Genomic DNA, 12,857 nt, shown 5'->3' with positions numbered 1-12,857 from the left:
GTGTTGGGATAGGCTAGAAGGAGACCCCAGGACAACAAAAAGGCCGACACGGTCCCCAGCCTGACCATCAACAGGGACCTGCCATGGGTCAGAAACGACCTGCCCACACACGTCCCCACGTCCTCCAAGGCTGGGGAGGAGGAGGCAGGATTCCTGGCTTCCCTCCAGGCTCTGCAACCACTTCCCCTCCTCCCTCTCTCCTGCTATTAAATTTAGGTCTCTTTCCGGAATGTTCTAAACCTTTTTAAAGGCAGCAACACACTGTTCCTGAGTTGGCTGTTACCTCTGAGAAACCGGGAATGAATTGCCAAGTAATTGCCGATGGCTTTGAGCCTGGACTCTGGGCTCGGGATCCTCCTAGGCCCACCCCTGGGATGAGTCATCATTCATCGGAAGGACCCCTCCCTCCTAAGACCCCTGAGCTGCTCCAGACGTGGCTGTAAAAGCTGGCCTCGGCATGGCTCCTGTCTCTCTCCATGCCTGACCGCCCTGCTCCTCACCCCACTGTCCTCTCCCTGATGGTAGCTCATTCATTCCACCGGTCTCTGTCACAGACCCCAACAGGCTCTGCCTGTGGCCGCTGACCCTCACTCCTGGGCAGGCTGATCCCACCCTAACGGTTTCCAACAACTGCTGGCTTTGCCCGAGGGTCCTCTCTGGCTGCCCCAGCCAGCCCAGCCCCTGGTACAAGCCAGACCAGAAGTTCCAGGGTGTTACCCCTCCAGTCCCCAGCTGCCCTCAGCCATGCCTGGTGGACACACACCCCAGCTCCTGTGCCCCTCCATGGGGATAGCTAAGGTGTGTTCCATTCCCCATACCGCGGACCCCAGTTCCCCACAGACACACCCTGTAGGGCTTTTTCTCCCTTCCTTCTCTCACTTCCCCTCTCTTACTGGGTCACCTAACCACTTGCACTAACATCTGTGCCAGTGGGAACTCAACCTTGAGAACGCCTTTCAGAGGCTTAACACATATTCGTGCTGAGCCAGGTAACTAACCGCTTGGGCCTGTCTTAGGCAAAAGAGGTGTGACCGCAAACAGACAGATCTGGCCCCAGACATTGCAGAGGTCAGCCTCACAGACACAAGGACTGCTGAAGCACTACTACCAAATTTGCAATTCGCTTTTAAAATATTTGAGTTCCTACCATGGGCCAAGCAGTGTGCCAGGCTCTGGTGATATGGGGTTGAGTAAATTAGACAAGAATTTTCTTTACCGGAGTATACGTGCTGGTGGAGCTATCCAATGACTAAGGAAAAAAAAGTCAATTGTAAGTGTTATGCAGAGTGTAATGTGTTACTTTAGGTGCTCAGGGAAAGTCATGTTTAGGCTGAGCTATGGACACAAAGGAGCAAAATGGATACAGGTAAGACAGATGGGCCGGGCGTGGCGGCTCATGCCTGTAATCCCAGGACTTTGGGAGGCTGAGGTAGGTGAATTGCTTTAGCCCAGATGTTAGAGACTAGCCTAGACAATGTGGTGAGATACCGTCTCCTCAAAAATGTAAAAATGAGCCATGAATGATGATATGTACCTGTAGTCCCAGATACTCAGGAGGCTCAGGATCATAAGCCCAGGAGGTTGAGGCTACAGTGAGCCATGATTGCGCCACTGCACTCCAGCCTGGGTGACAGAACAAGATACTGTCTCAAAAACAACAACAACGAAAAGACAGGAGACCACAGATAGAGGGAGCAAAAGCATGAAAATGGGAAGCTTTCTCAGAGTGCTATGAATGGAGCGACTTTCTGGAAGCTGGGCAGTGACTGAGGGCAGTGCCTGGTACAGAGTGTAGGCTCGACCTGGTCTTGGGATTAGGGCAGAATTCTCTGCAGAAGTAAGGAGACATAAATCTGAAGAATCAGAAGGAGTAATTGAGGACTAGGAAGAGAAAGAGACTTCCAGGCAGAGAGAACAGCATATGCAAAGGTCCTGAGGCTAGAGACTGCCCAGTATATTTTGACTGGCTAAATAGGAATTAAGGGGTAGAGGGCTCAAGATGAGGCTAGAGGGGTAGTGTGATTGATAATCTTATTGTTCAGCAAATGTTCACTCTTCTCCCTGCCCATTTAGGGAACAGGATACTTCCCCTGCCCCACTGACTTGAGGCTTGTCCTTGTGACTTGCTTGAGTCAATGGAATATGAGCAACTACAACATAAGCAGAGGCTTGAAGTGTGCAATGCAACTTGGTCTCTGGCATTCCCACTGTTCACCGTGAAAAGAGTATACTCTGGTTAGCAAGTAAAGCAGATTGAGGTCGATCCTCAGCCTGGAGCTAACTGAACTGTACAGTCAGTGGAGAGAATCAATAGTCATTTTAAGCCACCAAATGTTGAGGTGGATTGTTATGCAGCATTGTTTTGGTAATAGCTGACTAATACAAGTGGGTAGGGAACCAATCCTGCAAGGAGGCCACTAGGAAGTTATGTACGAAGCTCTTGCTACCTGCTCAGGTTGGTCAGCTGGGTTGGGAGGTTACTTCTATGCAGTTGTCCTGCAAAGATGATGTAATGCAGGTGAGTGAATGATTTATGGGAAGCTGAAAAGTTGCCTTTTGGGGAAGATCAAGGAGCCAGGCTGCTGAGAACAAGCCTTCATATGACACAAATCTTAAGTTTGGCTCTCCTCATCTGTCCCAGGTGAAAGGACCATCTGTGTGTATGATCTAGGATGTTTAGTGTGAAGTCGGGTCATGCTGTCATTTCCAAGGTGAACTCCTTGTGGGCAAAGATTTAACTGTGGACAGAAGTACAGGTAAATATGCTGACAGAAATGAAGAGAAGATGAGTCAAAATGGAGGCGTACAAACTCAGGGAATAAAAAGTTATACCTTTCAAAGTGACAGTGGAAGGCTGACCACCATTTCGGCTCCTCCTAAAGGGGCTGCTGTCTCTTGAAATGCAAACTCCCAGCAGTATTGGTGGTTCTCGAATGGCAGCATCTGTTCTCCAAGGGAATTACAGGACAGAGCAGAAATCTTCAGTGTGGGGAGGAGATAGGGGAAAAGAGGTGGGGTAGCTCAGACATGATCAGATGGGTCACTGTCTGGGACAAGCCAGCCACATGAACAAAGTCAACCTTGATCTGGGTTGGCAGCTGGGTGGTGGTGGGGGAAAGAGTGCTATGTACTCAAAAGCCAGGGCTCCTATGGGACATTTCAGGAAAAGTTCCAGCCTTCCCTTGTCAGCTCTTGGAGTAACTAGATTTCCTTTCGTCTTAGAAAAATGCTTCTAGAGTAAATTGATAGCAACTGAAACAGTAGAAGCATCCAGTTTTTGTTAAAAATCCTGCTTTCATTACAGCTGCAAGGGATGGATCTAGAACTGATTTATGGAGCTTAGGGATTCTGTGAAGTCATACTTGGCCTTCACAGCAGGAGAGAGAGAAAGACAGAGAGAGGGAGAAGCAGTCAGAGGATGTAACCTCTCTACTCGCTTGGGATGAAAAAGCTCCTTCTCTCTCCAACATACACAGGCACAGATATCCTCCCAGGGGAGGTATTGTGGCCTGACTCTCACTTTGGGAAGATTCTTCTCCTGCTGCCTTTTAGGACCACAGCATGCTTTATCTCCAAAGGCTGGGCCCCTGTTTTATGCCTCCAGGGCAATTCTCTTGGACTCACCTTGTTAACCTGAGTATCACACCATTCTCTGTCTTGATGGTAGAACTAGAGAGTCCTGAGGCACAGATGCTCAATTGCTCAGGTAAATCAAATGGTCTCACATACTCAGCTTGGCAGAGGCTCAGAGCATGAACCAATTACTCCTCCTTTTATTCATGCAACATGTATTTATCCATTATCTTCTATGCGTCACTCACTGGAGCTACAGAGGTGAAGGCACAGTCTGACCAGTGAGAACAATGCTTCTCAACACTTTTGATGCCACAGCACATAGTGAAAAGGCTCATTTTATAGGACATAACTCTGAGATACATGGTAGAATTTCAGAGTTTCTGTCTCTTTTCTCTACTTTACCTTCTTCTATTACCCTTGGTTTGTATGGACCACATCCCCAAAGGAGGGGGTGGGGGCTATTAATATGCTAAAATCCATACGGGTGGTGAACATGTTAATATTGAAAAATTCAAAATAATCGGAATGGCCTTCTTAACAGAAGCAGATCCTGAGACAAAGATTTAAGTGCAGTTGTTATTGTGTTGGGGGGTGTAGACAGCCCCAGGAGGGAAAGGAAAAGTGATATGGAGAAGCACAGTCAATCAAGGCAGGTTATTAAGCCAAGTACTGCTGTGGGCAACTGGAGCTTGCAGCTATGGAGAAAGCTCTGGGATACTGTGTACAGCACACACCTGAGTTGTCCCACCCGATGGGCAAGGGAGCTGGGGTATTTACACACCAATTCCCTCTTAATCATTGGTCAAGAGCTATTCCTGGCAGGTGTTAATTCTATGGCAGTTTTCCCTGCTGAAGTGATAGGCAGCATGGCATTCTGCAGATCTGAAATGCAGAACTGGCAGTGGAGTTTGGCTGGAACACACGGAAATGTTAGAGATATGGGCAGGGCATGGACAGATCCTGCTAGATGCATCAATGGGGGGGTTAGTAAAATATTTGATAACACATCCTTCAAGCCCAGGACAATGTGGAACTATATTCATTGACATAGAAGTGCTCAACTACACATTATTGAGTGCATGAAAGCAGCATAGAGAATATCCAGTAGAGTTAGACCATTGGATTGCTTATTTTTCTCTGTATGTAAATGTGTCCCACACACTGGAAGGCAAGGCCAGGACCAGGGTGAACCAAGCAAGGCTCTTGCTCTGGGGTAAAGTCTAAGGAAATGTCAAAAAGCTCAGTAATCAAGATAAATATTTCAATGCAACATTTAAAAAATATCAACATTAATACAAAAATTCCATGATGAACAAGGTCAGGAGCTGACCTCGTATTTGCACAACTCAGCCTCATTCACTTCATCCTAATCCCAGCCCTGTTGTATTCTGTCTCCCTAAAATTTTGACCATTTGAGGGAGAGGAGAGAGAGGAGTTGGAGAGAAAGTCTGATTTCTTTCCTCTTCCGGCCCACCAACCTCTTGCTTGTGCCTCCCTTGGTCAATTCCAACCACAGCTAACATTAGAGCCTTAAAATATCCACCTCCGAAGGACGGCCTCTCCTCTCCTCCTTATCCCCATTCTGTCTCCTCTTTTAGCCTCTACCCCCGGCACAGAGCAGAGCAGCTAAAGGGCAAGGACTGGCATGGTTCCCTCAGGAACCTGTAATAATTTGCAGGCAAAAAGAATCGGTTCCCGAACAGGCCAACAAAAGCCCTAACAACTGAGACGTTGTCTTCCAGGTGCAGGTCAGCAGTGGCCAGTTAACTGCACATGTTAGTTCACAGTCCTCTGGGGTGACAACCTTGGGTCAGGCTGACCCGGCCAGAGAACACAGAGCCAAACGCCAAGTAATCAAAGCCAGTTTGTTGAAACCAAGCCATCTTGACTCCTGTCTCCCAGACAATCGGGCCACAGCCAAGAGTTTCCTACCCCTGCCTCCTCTGGGAGTCTGCGTTCTGTGGGCTTGTGCAGCCGTCCCCTTCCCAAGTTGGCTGATTCTCAATTAATCAGGGATCGGGACCCGGTTTATGCTTCCTGCCTCTAGTAGCTTCCACCTTCCTCCCTCTGGTACTCTTACACCTGTGGAAAGATGGAGAAAAGTGAGTTCTGTCTGGTTTTTGCAGGGCAGCAATCAGAGAGACCAAAGTAGCTTGGTTAGGAGCAGCAGAAACTGAAAGGCCTGGCCTCCGAAGATTCCATTGACTCTAAGCAGCATTTTTTTTTTTTTTTGAGATGTTGGCTCACATCAGTGCGAACAAAATCATGTTTCTGTCTCAACTGAGTCATTTGGCTAAAGCATTAATTTCACAGCCAGCATTCACACTGACACACACGACCTTTCGTTTTCTTCCATGAAGAATTAACACACAATGACTTGTTTTCAGGTCCCAGGCCACTGGCAACGGTGGCCTTTGTCTTGTTTGTCACAGTGGCTTTCATTCCCGTCCACCTGATGTGCCTGTGATGAACACATGAGGCTGCTGCAGAGGCAGAAAGGTCGAGAAAGGAGGGGGAATTTTGCAGTATTCCACAATGAGCATCAGCACCTTGTTAAAAACAGAACCAATCAGAGAAATGCATCATTCCTTGGATCTGGTAGTCCAGTGGGGTAGAGGAAGAGGGAGGCTTTGATCTATACATCTTCATCACACTTTGGGCCTGGCACACCGGTGACCATGGGATTCCTGGCTACACCACCTACCTGTCTGGACATCTTTGGACAAATGACTTAATCTCTCTGAGACTCAGTTTCTTCAACCACAAAATGAAACATAGTAGGACCCGCCACATAGCATTGTTGTGGCGACTGAATAAGATCATGCCCTTGGTCACAGTATCTGACAAAAAGTAAGAGCCTCATAAATGCTGTCTTTTGTTATTATTCATGGAAAAGTCCAGTCCAGAAACTTCGTTTTAAATGTCTGCTCCATTTTTTCCAGGGCTTCCTCAGCAAACCCATAATTCTGGGTCTTGGTAAAACACTTGCAGTAAATGTTTACAAGGTTGACATAAGCATTGCATGTCAAAACCCAAGAAGGATGAAAGGCCAACTGAAGAAGAACAATCCTTCATCTGAAATCCCAGCCCACACCTGTAATCCCAGCACTTTGAGAGGCCGAGGCAGGCAGATCACTTGAGGTCAGGAGTTTGAGACCAGCCTAGCCAACATGGTGAAAACCTGTCTCTACTAAAAATACAAAAATTAGCTGGGCATGGTGATGCATGCCTGTAGTCCCAGCTACTCAGGATGCTGAGGCATGAGAGTCACTTGAAGCCGGGAGGTGGAGGTTGCAGTGAGCCGAAAGATCATGCCACTGCACTCCAGCCTGGGCAACAGAGTAAGACTCTGTCTCAAAAAGAAAAAAAAATAAGAAAGAAATCCCAGCCCGCTTTGTCATTCTTAGCTTGGCTCATTATTCTTTCTCTGCACTGACCCTGACCCACCCCTTTTATGACCTTTCCACAGAAGAAAGTCCAGAGTAGGTGTTGAATAATTGGCATCTATTGTCTTTGGAGGTAGACTCTGAAACCAAGCTGTGAGGGCCTATACTTTATCTGGGAAGTGAACTAGGAGGTACTAGTAGGGGTGTGGGGAGATGAGGAAGGGAAGGGAAGGCAGTCCATCACAGTGTGTCATGAGCAGGTCACTCCTGTGGACAACTGGACTCATCCCACTACTAGTTACCTCTGGAGACGTCGTAGAGCACACCCCTGAGTTGTCTCACCCAAGTTGTGAGGAAGCTGGGGATTTAGCCATCAACTCCGATCAATCATGGGCTGCCAGCTACTCCTAGGGGCATGTATCTTGTGCAGAGTTGACAGTGGCCAAAGTGGAAGGCAGCAGTGGCAGAAAGGAAGCCAGCAGGTATGAACTGGTCCCCAGGAGACATGGGCAGGGCAGTGGTGGCTTTGGCTACACAGTCCTCAGGTTGCTCAAGTTTAGCTAATCAATTGCATTTGACTCAGGAAATGTATTGCTTTGTTGGTGCCAAGTCTGATGGGATTGTGTCACTGTAGTGCCCCAGGACCGTGGGTCTTGGTCTCAGAGGCAATGTGATTTCCAGCCATCTGGGCACAGCTCCTGCTAACAAATCTGCCTCCGGTGGATTGTCTTTTCTAGAAGGCAGCCACAGAGACAGAGTTCCAGTGCTCATTCTTTCTTCGAGAGATCTGTAGAATGAGCCAACATCTGGTGCCTTGGGTATCTACGTGATAAGCATTCAGCTGAGACCAGCAATTCATCCTCTTAAGAGGTCACCAGACCACAGCTTTTGGTCAAGGTGACCTGACAGGGCTGCACTGACAACTAAAGAATAAAGCAGTGAGGTGAAGTCTGCTGACCTGGGGGCACCATAACAGTAGTCTCCAAGGCCATATTCCAGGACTTTCTATGTGTCTCTTGGTTCTAACTTAATAGCCAGCATTCATGGAGCTGCTTCTACACATGAGGCATTAAGACCAAATGTATTATGTCAAGAGATGAATGGTGTTAGCCCTGCTTTATAGATGAAGAAAATATAGGCACAGAGAAATCAAGTATCTTGCCAAAGTCAGAGAATCAATAAATGACAATACAGTTGAACCCAGGTCTCTCTGGCTACAGAACCCATAGTTTTAGCCAATATGCTATATTTTATTTATTGTACAGGTTTTCCTTGTTAACCCTGAAGGGTTATGTCCAGTAATGTGGAGCAAACTGGCTCCCTGAAGGTAGAAGAGAGGATGGGACTAGCTGTGATTTGGAGCATCTGCCAATTTCTGTGGTGTAAATACTCCTACCATGGCCAATTTCAAGCTCCTTAGAATTTAACAAGTGGCTTACGAAATTCCAGAATATGGAACAATTGGCTCCCACAAGCCAGAAGGAACCAGCTCCAGCCTTCCACTGGAGATACCACCCTCCCAGAGGTCTTCATTATCAAGGTTTCTAGAGAATATTGTTGAAACAGTTTCTTTCTTAGCCATTCCACTCCTTAAATCTTGCCCAAGAGCTCTAGGATTATAAATGAGATCTTGATATCATTCATTCAACAAACATGAAGTGTCCATAAGGCATGAGGGGTGATGCCTCTTAGGGAGACACAGTTCTAAACTGTCTTAGGTCCAGTTTTCCAGGAGCAGACTCAGAGGCAAAGATATGTGTGCTGAATGAGGAAGTGTTGCAGGAAAAAACACAGGGTGGTGGGGAAGTCAGATGGGAAGGGGAAAGGAGCAAGCAGGGGTATGGTGGCAAGTCAAGTCCTATGAAGCAGCAGTCCCCAACCTTTTTGGCACCAAGGACCAGTTTCATGGAAAGCAATTTTTCCATGGACCAGGAGAGTGGGGGGATGGTTTCGGGACAACTCAAGCACATTACATTTATTGTGCATTTTATTTCTATTATTATTACATTGTAATATATAAAGAAATAATTATACAACTCACCATAATGTAGAATCAGTGGGAGCCCTGAGCTTGTTTTCTTGCAATTAGAAAGTCCCATCTTGGGGTGATGAGAGACAGTGACAGATCATCAGGCATTAGATTGTCATAAAGAGTGGGCAACCTAGATTACTTGCATGTGCAGTTCACAATAGGGTTTGTGCTGCTATGAGGATCTAATGCTGCTGCTGATCTGACAGGAGGTGGAGCTCTGGGTGGTAATGCGAGCTCTGGGAGTGGCTGTAAATACAGGTGAAAATTAACTCTCTCACCTGCCTCACCTCCTGCTGTGCAGCCTAGTTCCTAACAAGCCATGGACAGGTACTGGTCCATGGCCCGGGGGTTGGAAACCCCTGCTGTGAAGGGTACTTTAGATTCAATCTTGCAGGGGAGCTTTGGAAAGAGTGGGGTGCATCTGGGGTGTCCTGATGAGGGGTGATATGATGAAGTATTTCTACTTGCAATTCTCACCACCTGTCATTGGTTAAGGGCTGTCCCCAGAGGGGCACACATTTTCAGGTACCGCCAGCACTTGACTGGTGCAGCAAGGCTCCAGTTGTCTGATGGCAGCCCCTGATGAAGAAGCGCAGGGATAGACTGGTAGGAAACAGAGTCCCTCAGGAGCTGGTGTAAACAGAAACAGTGAAGGGGTTAGGTGCAGAGCTCTGAGAGTGTCTACTTCACAGTCATTCACTCGACCAGCATTTACGAGAGCTATAGTGTACTGAGCACTGTCCTAGGTTCACAGGACCCAAAGATGAATGCAAACAGCCAGGTTCCCTGTTCTCAAGGAGCAACTAGACCCCGACGTGATCTAGTGAGAGAGCAGAAGTCTGAGCAATCCAGATGACAAACAGATCATTAGCAATTGGGATACATGGCTACAGGAAAACTGTGGGGTCATGAAAGAGTAAATAAGAAGACAGAAGGTGGATTGAGGTGGGTTAGAGAAGGCACTCCTCACAGTTTGGCAGGGAAACCCTAGGTATTCACTGAGGATCTCAAAAGAGTGTGCAGGTGAACAGCTAGTCTTCTCTGGTCTTTGAGTTTTTTGGGGGGTACTAGAAGACCTGTGCAAAAACACAACAGGTACACCAAGACCACAGATTACTTATGGTGAGAAAGATTCATGGTTACATAAATCACCTACCCAAATTTATGTTGCAATGTTTTCCTAAGCAAAGCCCTATATACCACTCTAGTCCTTAAAACCTACTCAAGGTATGTTTATTCACAGAGATATTGGGACTTCCATACTTTTGGTTACTATGAAACCTGCAGGCTCTAGAGTCAGAGTGCCTGAGTTCAAAACTGGCTGATCACCTAAGTAGCTGTGTATCTTTGGACAAGCAGTTTAACCTCTCTGTGCCTCAGTTTCTTCATCTGCAGATAGCGGTAAATGTACCTACCTCACACAGGTTGTTTTGTAAACAGTAAATGGAAATGAGTTGATGCTTGCAAACTGCTTAGCACAGTCTCTGGGCATAGTCTAAGTACTAAAAAGGGAGCATTATTTACATTATTAGATATTATATTTGAACAGATGTCCTTGATATGGTGTTAAGTGAAAAAGTGAGATTTTCCAAGAAATAGTTTGAACGGATGTTCTCAAACTTTGGCCTCAGAACCCTACAACTTTAAAACTACAGGAGCCCAAAGAATGTTTTTAAAAATATGTATTTAAAATATTTATTAATTCAATAGAATAACAATAATAAACCCCTTATATGTTAACATGTATATCATATTTTTATGAAAAATAATTATATTTTCTTAAAAATTAGTAAAATAAAGTTGTATTGTTTTTACATTTTTGCCAGTCTAATCTTTTCTTTTCTTTTCTTTTTTCTTCTTTTTGAGACAAGGTCTTGCTCTGTGACCCAGGCTGGAGTACAGTGGCACGATCACAGCTTACTGCAGCCTCGATCTCCTGGGCTCAAGCGATCATCCTCCTGCCTCAGCCTCCCAAGTATTTGGGACTACAGGTGCACACCACACTATTTTTTTTTTTTTTTTTTTTTTTTAGCAGAGACAAGGACTCACTATGTTGCCCAGGCTGTTCTTGAACTCCTGGGCTCAAGTAATCCTCCCACCTCAGCCTCCTAAGGTGGTGTTGGGATTGCAGGCTTGAGCCACCATGCCTGACCTCAATTTCTGTCTTAATTGAAGACAGCCAGATTTGCATATATGTTCTTCATTCAATCTATTGTGATGCATTGTTTTGGTTGAAGTATATTTTAAAATCCAGCTTCATACAGTTGGAAACAAAAGGACAATTTTAATACCCTCTTCAGAAAACTGTGGCTATTCTTTTTTGATACTGTACCAAAACTCAACAAGTGGTAGTTTTGTAATGGTTAGGTGCAACCTGAAATCTGAAACCCTATCAGTGAGCTTTTATATTTTATCATATTAAAATCAATCTATGTTGTGTTTTAAATGGACCTTTAACCCATGTGTGATTCTATAACATTATATCAACTATTTGGAAAATATTGGTTCACAGAGTTCCGCACATCTACCAAATGTTGACACATTTTGTTATATAATATCAAAAGGTCACATGTGTTAATATCCACACTGATCTTATCAGAAGAGTCTTCAAACATGGGGAAGCCCTCACGCACATAGTGGAGGGTGTAAGTTTTCCAGAAATTCTATTTTTTGATGGCAAGCTAAAATTTTTTCATGGGCAGCAATGAGAAAGCATGAGATTACTACCTAGCCTTAGTCTCACATAAACTCAAAGCTTCCCTCCCTGATTTCCCTCTTCTTCAGTCTTTGCCACGCACCAGAGGTCCTGTCTTTCAGCAACGCTCTTTGCAAGTGAGGTAATATTGTATTAGCTTTTGTGTGTCACTGATTTTTTTTTGTTGTTGTTGTTCTTCAGATTAATTAATTTATTTTATCTATTTATTTATTTATTTATTTATTATTATTATACTTTAAGTTGTAGGGTACATGTGCATAACGTGCAGGTTTGTTACATATGTATACTTGTGCCATGTTGGTGTGCTGCACCCATCAACTCATCATTTACATCAGGTATAACTCCCAATGCAATCCCTCCCCCCTCCCCCCTCCCCATGATAGGCCCCTGTGTGTGATGTTCCCCTTCCTGAGTCCAAGTGATCTCATTGTTCAGTTCCCACCTATGAGTGAGAACATGCGGTGTTTGGTTTTCTGTTCTTGTGATAGTTTGCTAAGAATGATGGTTTCCAGCTGCATCCATGTCCCTACAAAGGATGCAAACTCATCCTTTTTGATGGCTGCATAGTATTCCATGGTGTATATGTGCCACATTTTCTTAATCCAATCTGTCACTGATGGACCTTTGGGTTGATTCCAAGTCTTTGCTATTGTGAATAGTGCTGCAATAAACATACGTGTGCATGTGTCTTTATAGCAGCATAATTTATAATCCTTTGGGTATATACCCAGTAATGGGATGGCTGGGTCATATGGTACATCTAGTTCTAGATCCTTGAGGAATCGCCATACTGTTTTCCATAATGGTTGAACTAGTTTACAATCCCACCAACAGTGTAAAAGTGTTCCTATTTCTCCACATCCTCTCCAGCACCTGTTGTTTCCTGACTTTTTAATGATCGATTAGAGACTTAAATGTTAGACCTAATACCATAAAAATTCTAGAGGAAAACCTAGGTAGTACCATTCAGGACATAGGCATGGGCAAAGACTTCATGTCTAAAACATCAAAAGCAACGGCAGCAAAAGCCAAAATTGACAAATGGGATCTCCTTAAATTAAAGAGCTTCTGCACAGCAAAAGAAACTACCATCAGAGTGAACAGGCAACCTACAGAATGGGAGAAAATTTTTGCAATCTACTCATCT

The sequence above is a fragment of the Macaca nemestrina genome, chromosome 2 (assembly GCF_043159975.1).
Source record: "Macaca nemestrina isolate mMacNem1 chromosome 2, mMacNem.hap1, whole genome shotgun sequence".
Lineage (NCBI taxonomy): Eukaryota > Metazoa > Chordata > Mammalia > Primates > Cercopithecidae > Macaca > Macaca nemestrina.
Note: the sequence above shows the minus strand (reverse complement) of the source record.